Genomic DNA, 12923 nt, shown 5'->3' with positions numbered 1-12923 from the left:
CACACATTCACAGCAAACAGACCACCTACTTTACTGTTTATTGTCAGTTCGTCACTTATTGGCTTTTTTCCCCTAAGTACTACCCTTAACACTCAAGCGTGTTCAGTACCAGTTAAAATGTTGTGAGCATGACAAAGGAAGTGTAGTAATGTTGTTACTATACCTGTGGATGAGTTTGCCTTCACCACTGAGTAAACTGTGTCCCCCTGTGATGTGTTGGTCTTGTCTTATAGATAAGAGGAAATTTAGGGTGACTTGAGATGAGATTTTAGGTCTTCACTGTTTATGGCATGTTTGAGCAGAAACATACATGATATACACATATACATATACATGTAATCATGTACAAAGCGAAAATATAAACATTTGTTTATTGAGTTGTTATGGTCACAAGGAATCATACCTTTGTTCCTGAATTTGATGTTTTTCATCTCAATTTCAGAGTAAATCACATCGCTTTGTCCAGCCCGATCATCATCTAAAACCCAACACAGTTCTTATTAATAACACATTTACAGTCACAGACATTGCTTCATATCGTGTGACTGAAGAGAGAGGGTTTTTTTTTTTTTTTTTTTCTTTTTTCTTTTTTTTTCTTCCTAGATCCAGTTGCATTGATTTCTATCTCTGTGGGACTTTGTGCATGAGACACAAAGCAGCTTTAATGAACACTGGGCCTGAGACCCTCAGCAGACAAGCCAAAGGTCACAGTGGCAAAGAAGAGCTCCCATTGGATGAAAGAACTGAAGACTCAACAGACTAGCCTGCTCTTCTCTACTGAACACAGAGTCATTAGATACAGGTTAGATACTGATGACATTGACCATTTTAGTTGAGGAAAGACATTTTATACATGCAAAATGTGCTCTCTAATTTCATCCAGACTGGATTTGAACGCACTTACCTACTGTTTTGCTATGGTGACAAATGGATAAATAAGACAGATAAGTGTATTTTATGAGTGGATTTTACCTTTGTTGCCTTTATCTGGACCCTCTACAGTATCATAGATGTGATCAGTGCCTATGAAGGAATTATAGACATAATAGTTAGCAAGCTGCGCTCATAAAAGTCAACTCAAAAAAACAGGGACATACTGGCCAAACTGAAGTGGTGTATATCCTGTCTGAGTGTCTGCATTACCTCCTGTCTGGTCCTGATTCCAAGTTACAGTCTGACTGGTGCCATTCTTATTTTTACCACTAGATGGAGACATAGATCATTGACACACAGCAGTATAACATGCATGTTTGGTATTAGGAGTATTTCGGCAGAATCATAATTACTTACAAAGATGCGTTACTATTGCAGGGACCTAGGATGAAAAAGAAAAGTGTATTTTTTACACGGTGATTTACTGATTTGTTATTATTAGACAACATTTTCTCATATGAAACTAATTGATCATACTGTGGTGTGAGAACACTGATACTATGTTAATTGAAAGAACGAGGTCTTTGTAAATATATTTAGAACTAGATGTAAAAAGCCCAAGTCTTTACCCTCTGAATGTCTGGACCAGTAAAACAGGATCATTAGAATGATGAGCATGAAGGCAACACCCAGTCCCACCACCACTCCTACTGTTACAGCAGAGGATCCATCACCTGACACTGAATCTATTCACACAGACACACACACACACATGCACACTCATTACTGATACACTCATACTTCTGCAGTATCACACTGGAGTTACAAAAAGAAATAAGTTATTTTATCTTACCTCTGACACTAACAGTGATCCAGCTCTGTGGTGACTCTCCTCTCTCTGGGTGGTTACACCAATACAGGCCCTCATCTGACTTTGAGACAGTAGGGATGGTCATCTCTCCTGTAGTCTGATTCTGGAGGACTAATCCATCTTTATAGAAATCACCTCTGAGGTCTGAGGGGTCATATCGATATCTACAGCGCAGAGTCAAAGTATCTCCCTCAGTAACAGGATGGACAGGACTCTCCAGGATCACATCACCATCTATAGAACAGAACACAGTTACATACACCGTAGACAATACAATAATGCTTGTAATATGAACGTTTGATGCCAAGTTTAAAAATATATCAGCTTTCATGTAGTAATTATATGTGGTCATATGTATTTGTGTCTTCCTCATCTTTCTTTTACCATGTATCACATCACTATATGGAAATGTATCCATACAAGACACAATGAAATATTTTTCTATAACGAGAATGAATAATATTTCACACAGACATATGTATGGGACTGTTGAGACTCTCACTGGTCACTGTTATGTTGAGAGGATTACTGTTCCCTCCAGAGTCAGACTGACACCAGTACACTCCACTGTCTGATGACTGGAGGGAGCTGATGCTACATGTAGATCCTCTTACTGATCCCCAGTCTGATGAACAGTCTGACACCTCTCCATTATCTGTGTATCGTCTCACTGTCCATCCAGTAGAGTTCCTCTGTACCTCACAGCTCAGTGAGAGAGAATCAGATGTAAAGTGTTGAGTTGTGTTGGGACTGATGATCAGAGAGGCTGGAGGAGACAGAGCTGAGACACAGAGAGACAGAGTTTGAGCTCATTATTTATCAATATTTAGTTTTCAAGATTGTTTATACACAGTTGTAGTGACACGTCTTCTTTAAGATGAAATGTCTTGGCAGTTCTGATACTGACGGTACAGTGACATAACAATTTTATAAAACAGCATAAAATAAACTGGTTAAAGTGAGGCATCCTGTTATTGTGCTGTCAAATAAAAGTAGGATGTTTGTATTGTTACAGTTCTTTTTGACAGACATGTCAGACAATTGTGTAAAAAACAGTGGAAAAGAGCATCCGATAAACAAACAAAAAACGACCAATACCTTTATTCATCAATGCAGTGCTAAGCATCACTGTTATGTTGCAGTGTAAAAGACTAGTTTGACTCGTTTGGTGTGAATGGCCTTTCCAAGATCTGACAAAAAGTCCTTTCTACTGTTTAAGTGTTGGATCACATTGTGTGTAATGTTACTGAAACTTTTCATCATACTTATAAGACTGTGTGAAAAACAGTCTGAAAAGGAGATCAAAAACAAAACCAACAAAAACAAACAAAAAAGACCAATACCTAAACATCACTATTATGTTTCAGTGTCAAAGAAAAATAATAGTTTGTTGTGAATGACCTTTCTCAGACCTCACAGTTGACACACTTCTCTCTGCTGTTTAACTGTTGGACAGACTGTGAGTATTGTTACAATGCCTTTTCATCAGACATGTCAGAGAAACAAGAATCAACCAGTCTGACAACAGAAAATCCTCAAATAAACAAACCGAGAAAAAACATGAACTCCTGAATTCATTAGAGCGGTGTTACACTTCCGAATTATACAAATACAGGTTGAGCATCCCTAATCCAAAATGTTCCGAAATCCGATACGCTCCAAAATCCGAAACTTTTTGAACACCCGACATGACACCACAAGTGGAAAATTCTACACCTGACCTCACCTGTGGCTCTGAGGCTCTGTTATCTCATTATGGTCATATTCTAATTGATGCTGATAGATCGGATCGGGGGAGGGAGAGAAGAGACGCTCTACTACAGGTGACAAAAGCGTTTGCATGATTCTGATTGGCTAAACCTAACCCTGACCCCACGCTAAACATAACTTTAACCCATTTTGAATGTCGAGCGTCATCACTTGCCTGACAGCAAAACAACCAATCACAGCAATAACATCCGTCCCTTTCTGGATTTTTTTTGGATTTTGGAATACATTCTCCTTACTGGCGAATGCATTCCAAAACCCGAAACACTTCCGTTCCCAGGCATTTCGGATAAGGGATTTTCAAATTGTATACAATTACAGATTTAAGAGAAAACTTTCTGGATGAATGAACTCTTGAAGAAATCATAACTGTCAACCACATCACTCTTTTCATACAGTACACTGATCACTCACCTCTTACGCTGAGAAAAACAGAATGACTTCTTTGTGAGGATGTGGGTCTGTCATCACTCTCTCCCTGACACCAGTACTGATCCTGGTCAGTTACAGCAGCTGCTCTGATGGTCAATGTGTCTCCAGTTATAGTGGAACCATTAGACTGAGACACTGCAGTCTGAGTGCTGCCTTTATACCACTTATATGTCCAGTTCCTCCCAGACTCTATCTCACACTTCAGACTGACTGTCTCTCCACTGTACACTGAACTCCAGTTTGGAGCAATGGTCAGTGTAGTGTTGGGTGTGCTTTAGTTCAGAAGGAAAGAATAATTTCATCAGGTGCATACTTTCTAATAAATAATAAAATGCCATAAAGGCAGTAAAATCATTCAGTCATGGCTGTGAAATGCTTATCCTAATTATGCTTGCAAGGGGTGCTGGATCCTATCCCAGATTTCACTGGGAAAAAGGCAGGGAAACACCCTTTACAGGTCAGCAGTTCGTCACAGGGCAGACACACAGACAAACACGTTCACACCTAGGGGCAATTTAGTGTCCCCAATTTGCCTGACCTGCATGCCTTTGGGCTGTGACACAAACACCATACAGAAAAGTTAGCTGGGAATTGAACCCAGAACCTTCTCACTGCGATGCCTCAGCGTTACCCACTGTGCCACCATCCACCCCACCTCAAAATGCGTTACATTTTACTATAGAGTTCAATGAGAAACCCTGAGTGTGTGGGTAGTAATGCAGAATGAGATTAAACATTTAAAACCTCACAATAATTGTTTTTAACAGTTAACTGGTGTTCAGTTTGCTGATTATGCAGTAATGTATAGGCTATTTATTATCTTTTAGCTTTTGAACTTTAAAATAAAGTATTGCCTTAAAATCTTCAATTTAATTTACTGATGAGATGTAATGTAGAATGTCAAAAATCTCTCTATCAGGAAAGAGTCTGAACAAAACTCACCTCTCACAGTCAGAGTAACAGATTTACTGGGTTGTGAGGATGTGGGTCTGTTGTCTCTCTCTCCCTCACACCAGTACTGATCCTCATCAGATTCAACAGCTCCTCTGATGGTCAGTGTGTCTCCATTTACAGTGTGATGTCCAGATGTAGATGATCTAACGTGAGAACTGCCTTTATACCACTTATATCTCCATCCACTTTCAGCCTTTATCACACATTTCAGACTGATTGTCTCTCCAGTGTAAACAGTGGTCTCTGGTGTTACTGTGAGTATAGCTGTGGGTAAGTCTAAGGAAATGGAAAGAGGAATAGAACATTTCAAAATCAATCACAATGACCAGGTACGTTCGCAAGTGTAATGTAGTCATTCACCTCTGAAACATTACGTGTAACATGTTTGTCTTTTCCTGTGTCTGAATAAACACAATGAATGTAGAGACACACACTAATTAGAATCTGTGTCTGTCATGTTTCAATCTGACACATCTCTGAATTTCACAAAGACTTAAACTATGGTTTGTCTGAGAATTACCAGAACCATTTTTACACGTATCATTAAACAGTCTGCTTCGGTGAGTATCACACACTTTACTGACCTCTTATTGTTAGAGAGACAGGACTGCTTAGCTTTGTGGATGTGTGTCTGCTGTGTATCTCTCCCTGACACCAGTACTGATCTTTGCTTGACACAGTAACATTGAAGGTGAATGTGTTCACAGGTGAAGTGTGAGGATTAGAGGGATACATCACATTCTGAGTGGTTCCTCTATACCACTTATATTTCCACTTATTCTCAGAGTCAATTACACAAGTCATTGTGACTGTCTCTCCAGGATACACAGGGGACTGTGGTTTTACAGTCAGTGTAGCTGTTGGTAATGCTGTTGGAATTGAAAGAAGAGACAAAGATGCATTTAAAATGACAGCATTTCTCCCCTTTTTTCCTATTTCCCATACGTAATGTATATGGACCAATAGAGAAAGATGCTGTGAGAAGGACATTGGTTGTCTTATATTTTTACATTCACACACTGAACTAAATTTTGCTCAATGTCTTCAGTGTAATATTAGATGTGCAAATCAACAAATGACAAAACCATTCTAATCTGAGAGTCTGTAAAACACAAGTTACTCACCTCTCACAGTCAGAGTAACAGATTTACTGGGTTGTGAGGATGTGGGTCTGTTGTCTTTCTCTCCCTTACACCAGTACTGACCCTCATCAGATTCAACAGCTCCTCTGATGGTCAGTGTGTCTCCATTTACAGTGTGACGTACAGATGTAGACAATCTAATGTGAGAACTGCCTTTATACCACTTATATCTCCATCCACTTTCAGTCTTTATCTCACACTTCAGACTGACTGTCTCTCCACTGTACACAGTGGTGTCTGGTTTTACTGTGAGTTTAGCTGCTGGTAAGTCTGTGAGTAAATACAAAATATGTTTATTTCACTTATAAAAATCAGTGAGGAGATGGAGAGAGGAATACTTCAGTTAGACCATTTAGAATATGTAACACCTTTCATTTTATATCATCCTCCATATTCTCTTCTTTATTGACACAGAAATATTTATCATCTACTGCCTTCGACAATGCGGGCCTGTCATATTTAAATCTCTGACATTAATACTGAGTTCACTATAACTTTACGCATGTTTGGTCTAAGAAATGTCATCACCTATCCCATAGTGATCAGTATAGAATACAATGGTAATATTACTGATTCATGTAAAATGGACACAGATGATATAATGAGTGGTGTTTGAGTAGCCTGATAACACTGAAATACTCACAGTCTTGACAGAAAATGAGACTAAACCAAAATGTATTATTTTATCCCATTAAGAGTTAATATGAATATGACTGAATATGAATATGATTGGTAACATTTCCAGGTTTTGTGAATGTGTGACCACAGACAAAAAGCATTTCTTACATTCTAATGGAGATCAATTTCCATTTCTTTGGATGTCTGCAATGTTCTTAATTGTGTTAAAACTGTAAAGAGGTGCAACTTTATCGAAAATACCACACACATACACACACACACACACACGAACATATCAAACGCATTTCAAGAGTGTCAAAAACAGACATTACTCACCTTTAACAGTGAGAGTAAGTTTATCACTTCTTTTCGAGAGTCTTGGTCTGTCATCACTCTCTCCCTGACACCAGTACTGATCCTGGTCACTTACAGCAGCTGCTCTGATGGTGAATGTGTCTCCAGTTATAGTGGAACCATTAGACAGAGACACTGCAGTCTGAGTGCTGCCTTTATACCATTTATATCTCCAGTTCCTCCCAGACTCTATCACACACTTCAGAGTGACTGCCTCTCCAGTGTACACAGGGCCCCTGTTTGGAGCTATGGACAGTGTAGCTTTGGGTCCTGCTTTAATGCAGAGGAAAGAATAGATTAATTAGGTGCATGGTTTCTAATAAATAATAAAATGCCTTAAAGGCAGAGAAATCAGTCAGCTATTAAATGCTGTGCTCTGAAAGGTGTATTTCAATGTATTTAAACCGGTCACATTTTATTTTAGGGTTCATTGATAAACTCTCAATACGTGGGTAGAAATGCAGAATGAGATGAAACATTAACCACCACATAATAATGAATCCTAAAGCCTGTGTCAAGATTCCTGTAAGTTCCCAGAAGTCTTTTGTTAAGCATGTTTCGTTCTAATAAAGTGAGGAACCTGCACATGCACCCAGTTCAGACACATACATGATACACATCTCAGAGTATCACACACACACACACACACACACACACACACAAGCACAACATGCACATTCACATCCCAGAGTATTAAACTCATTAGACCTTTAAAAATTAAACCTTTAACAATTACAGCAATTTCATTGCTTCTTCACTTCCCTCTTTCTCTCTCTCACACACCACACACACACACACACACACACACACACACACACACACACACACACACACAGATACATTCTCACGCGTGCACACACGCACACACAAGCACACGCATGCACACACGCGCATTAATTCTTAAAGGATTCAAATATCTCCAGAGATAGTATACACTCTGTGACTTTTAAGGGTACAGGAAACATCGCCTTTGCCACACAGCACCAGTTAAAGGTGAGATAGAGCATTATTTTGTCAGCCCTTCTCTCAGGTAGGCCTGTTAATCTAAGGCCAGCTACTGTCAGTTTCTGGAAATGCTCAAGGCTGCCAAACATCAGGATTGGAGGAGAAGGCTTGACATTTAGCCAGGTAATATTTATGTACACTGCTGACATCATTAACACTGGGCGGGGGACAGGGAAACAAGCTGTAGTTTAGAATTATATCAATAGCTTTAGAATTATGATATCACCATAGATAAGCTGGTTTTTCTCTACATACTCTTCTCCGCAGCCAGTGGCTCTCATCTGCTCCGCAAACACACATACACACACATACACACACACACACACACACACACATATCTCAGAGTACCACACACTTTACTCACCTGTTATAGTGAGGTAGACAGGACTGCTTAGCTGTGAGGATGTGGGTCTGTCATTCCTCTCTCCCTGACACCAGTAATGACCCTGGTCAGATTCAGTAACTCTAAAGGTGAATATCTTTACAGGTGAAGTGTAAGGATTAGAGGTATACACCACATTCTGAGTGGTTGCTGTATACCACTTATATCTCCAGTTACTCTCAGAGTCAATTACACAAGTCATTGTCACTGTGTCTCCAGGATACACAGGGGACTGTGGTTTTACAGTCAGTGTAGCTGTTGGTAATGCTGTTGGTATTTGGGGAAGAGAAATAGATGCCTTTAAAATTCACTTTCCATTAATATTCATCAGTGCAGTGTATCAGAATTGGTTCTGTAATGTTACAGATAACATTTCTCCCCTTTAATTCTCTGTCCTGTACCTCACTTACATAATATGTACTAAGAGACAGAGAGATGTACAGAGAGATAGAATTTATCATAGAAATAACGCAAGTCTCAGAGTAGCACACACTTTACTCACCTCTCACGGTGGCAGTTGGAGATTTTAGTAGCCTTGTAACACGTGACATTTACACTGGGCTTCCCATAGTGTTGGCAGGAAATGAGACTAAAGTGTGTTCACCACTGTGTGTGTTAATTATTCTCATTCACAGTGAATATGAATGTAACTTAATGTGAATATGACTTATTGTGTATTATTTTATGCCATTATGAGTGAATATGAATATGACTCAATATAAATGTCAGCGCTCTCACGTGAACTTTGTGTTTTTGTCTCCCCCTGTCTGTCAGTGTTCAATACATGTCGGTTTTTATAGTTTTTTCACCATGTGCTGGTTGTTTACCTTTTGTCATCTGCTCTGGGCTCCACCCCTCACCTGTTATCACTCACACCTGTTCTTAGTTCCCTCATTGCTCCCTGCCTATTTAAGTCTGACAGTTCTTCACCATTGTTTGTCAGTTTGTCTCACTGTATTCTGTGTTTCATTCTTGCCTGTTGCTATGTAAGTTTTGCATGGTTTTTGACTTTTGCTTGGTATTTTTGACTTTGTTCTTGCCTCCTGGATTTTGGACTCTCTGCTTGCCTGTACCCTGCTTTTTGACTTCTCTCTGAATCTGATCTCTGCCTGCCGTTTGGATTGTCACTGTCTGCTCTCCTGGTCACGGACTTTAACTGTTTGCTAATAAACCTCTTTTGCTGAGAGACCTGTCTGGATCTGCATCTGAGTCCTGACAATAAATATGGCTGGAAACATTTTCAGGTTTTGTGAGTGTGTGTATAAAACACCATACACCATGTATGAAAATACAGTGTTCTTTACATTCTAATGGAGCCCAATTTTGTCTGCTTTTAATGTCTGTGATTTTGCTGACACATATACACACACAACTCAGAATGTTGGATTTTTACTCACCTCTCACAGTCAGAGTGACAGGACTGCTTGGCTGTGAGGATGTGGGTGTGTAATCTCTCTCTGCCTGACACCAGTACTGATCCTGGTCAGTTACAGCAGCTGCTCTGATGGTGAATGTGTCTCCAGTTATAGTGTAACCATTAGACTGAGACACTGCAGTCTCAATGCTGCCTTTATACCACTTATATCTCCAGTTCCTCCCAGACTTTATCATACACTTCAGACTGACTGTCTCTCCACTGTACACAGAAGTCTCTGGTGTTAATTTCAGTGTAGCTGACGGTAAATCTGTGCAAATGACGGGAAATGAAAGAGGAATCCCTCACATAAAACACACAAAACTCATTCAATATTAACATTGCAAAATATAATTAGTTGCCTTTAAGATATTAATAATGAAACTGAATAGACCCATAACATGTGACATTTACACTGGGGCTCCCACAGTGTTGACAAAAAGTATGATTAACCATAAAATCATGCTCTATTTCTGTATCACACATTAAAAACTGTGAATAGAGACCTACACTATTTTCCAGTATTTGTCAAATTCATGTTGATAAAATCTCATGTGTGGATTGATATTTGAGTTGTCTTATAACAAAATAGAAAAACTCAAAGTCTTGACTTAATATGAGACAGAACTCAGTTTACCACTTACTGACTTTCAATGTGTTTTTATTATTTTAATTTAGGACTAATATGTATTAATCATTGATATTACATTAAAACCGGTTTGGTATTACAGTGATTACTGTTCATCTTCTAAGCTTTTTCCTCATGATTTTTACACCTGGAAATGACTAACATATAAATATCTGAGTTTTACATGGTACAGATAACGAAGTCTGGGGTGTATGTACTAAAAACAAACACAGCTTCCACTGTGAATTCATTCACTCAAACTCACACTAGTTCTGATCGCTCAAGAGTCTTTCAAAGTAATTTCACAGTGTATATTAATCTATGTAATGACTTTATTCTGATACTGGAGTAAATGAAGAAACACTGATGATGTATCAGAGACGATCACTCACCTGTCACAGTGAGAATCACACTATTACTCCAATCAGAGTAGGCACCGTTATATAGAATTTCTAACTTTGCTAATTGCTAATATTAGAACATCTATATGTGCCACTGTGAGATGTTTTTACTGGACTGATTGTATATTCATTGTTTGTATCTTCATAATCTGAATTCACATCATTGTTTTTACGCCAGATATATGTCAAATCAGTATATTTTTCTCTAGGAACTTTACATCTGTCACTGTCTCTCCACTGAATATTTGAGCCTAGCTGGCGTGCAGAGTCAGTGAAGGTTTGAATTTTTCTGTAGCATTATAGTCTAAAATCTAAAATAACACACACACACACACACACACACAGATTTAACTAACGTGAATACCATCAGGTGGACAATGAACTTATCGTAGAACATACAGTTACATTATATTACATAGTCATTAAACAATGATATTGTGTCTCTGATTAGAATACTGACTTCTTCACTGAACCTCTATCTAAACCACATACTCCATAATGTGAAAAAACATACATAACAGAAAAAATACATGGAAATTTAAGTAAAGACATGAATAACATTTTTGTTACCTTTAGGTTCTCCAGAACAGAAGAGTGAACTCAGCACTAAAACACAGACAGAGAAACTTATAAAGAGTTGGTACCATGTTACAATAAGACTATCCTTATAAAGGATTCATAAATGGCTCAAAATTAGGTTATTAATTAAGTTGTAAACACCTTATAAATCATTATTAAACAATTATAAACAAGTTATAACACCGTTTTTGGTGTGGGCAAACTATCTGGCAAGATCAAGTTACTGCTGCACTTTTCATCTGTCTGTTCTGTTAAATCTCAGATCTTGCTAGTTGTTTTGCTTACTTTCTGTTCTCCCTTTATCAGTGAGCAGGGTAACCTGTCAGCTTCATCTCATTTTTATAACCCTTTATTTATTAGTTACCCACATTTATAACTGTCAAAAGAGTCTTATTGTACAGTGTAAAACACATCACCATTTACTGATGAGTTACTAACATTCATAACTGCCAAAAGGGAGCCATACTCTAAAGTGTAAAGCACATCACCATGTACTAATGGGTTTCTGGGTTTTCTTTAGAGCGATGACACTGCCTTTTATTTTGCAACTGCACAAACCAGAAAGTAACATATTTAGCATTCTGAGAAGGTAGGAGGGAAGTACATCATTCACATAGACAATCACATTTACGGTACACAGATGACATTGAACTATCACATGAATTAGCAACACAACACAAAGACTACATGTTGAATAATACACATACACTTCCACTAGACACAACAGGAAACATAAACTGAACAATAGGGAACTGGGGTTAAACAACAGTCCATCACCCCAAGGCATGCTGGGAAGCTCTACCCATCTACCCCTACACGCATCACAATATACTACTTTAATATGATAGCATATGTCATATCAACACCTGTGATAATGATGAGGACAGATGCTGATAACATGCTGAAAATGTCAAGGTGAACAATATTGCAGCCTTAGTGTATGAATTTGGTATTTTGATATGGAAATTTAATATGCAATAATTTGATATGCCAAATGAAACTTTTTGACTATAAAGATATGTCGATGGTGGTGAAACATAAGTAATTTATCTGACAGGTAGAAATGCTGGCTGATGGAGAGGACAAAGTAAGCTAAGTAACCAAAGAGATCGGAGGCTTAACAGTTCACGTAAATGTGGGATCACTATTTGAGAAGCGACAGGTGACTGTTGCGCTTTTTATCTAATGTTTTATAACAGCTTATTAATGATTTAAAAAAGTGTTCACAACCTAATTAATAAACTTATTCTAAGCCATTCATAAACCCTTTATTTATTTATTTTCTGAGAGGAAATTCAATATCTTCCGCTCCGTACCCGCCCTCCCACCCACCTAACCTGATCCCATGTCAGTGCTCAAACACACAGACAGACATACAGACAGAGACATGAGGAGATGTGACAAGAACAGGTGGAAGGACGGACAGCAACTCACAAACAAGACAGGACATGATGAGACGTGACAAGACCACACTAATAGACGGACAGATCCACAAACAGACTG

Source organism: Chanos chanos, chromosome 7 (assembly GCF_902362185.1).
Source record: "Chanos chanos chromosome 7, fChaCha1.1, whole genome shotgun sequence".
Classification (NCBI taxonomy): Eukaryota; Metazoa; Chordata; class Actinopteri; order Gonorynchiformes; family Chanidae; genus Chanos; species Chanos chanos.
This window is presented reverse-complemented; position numbering follows the sequence as displayed.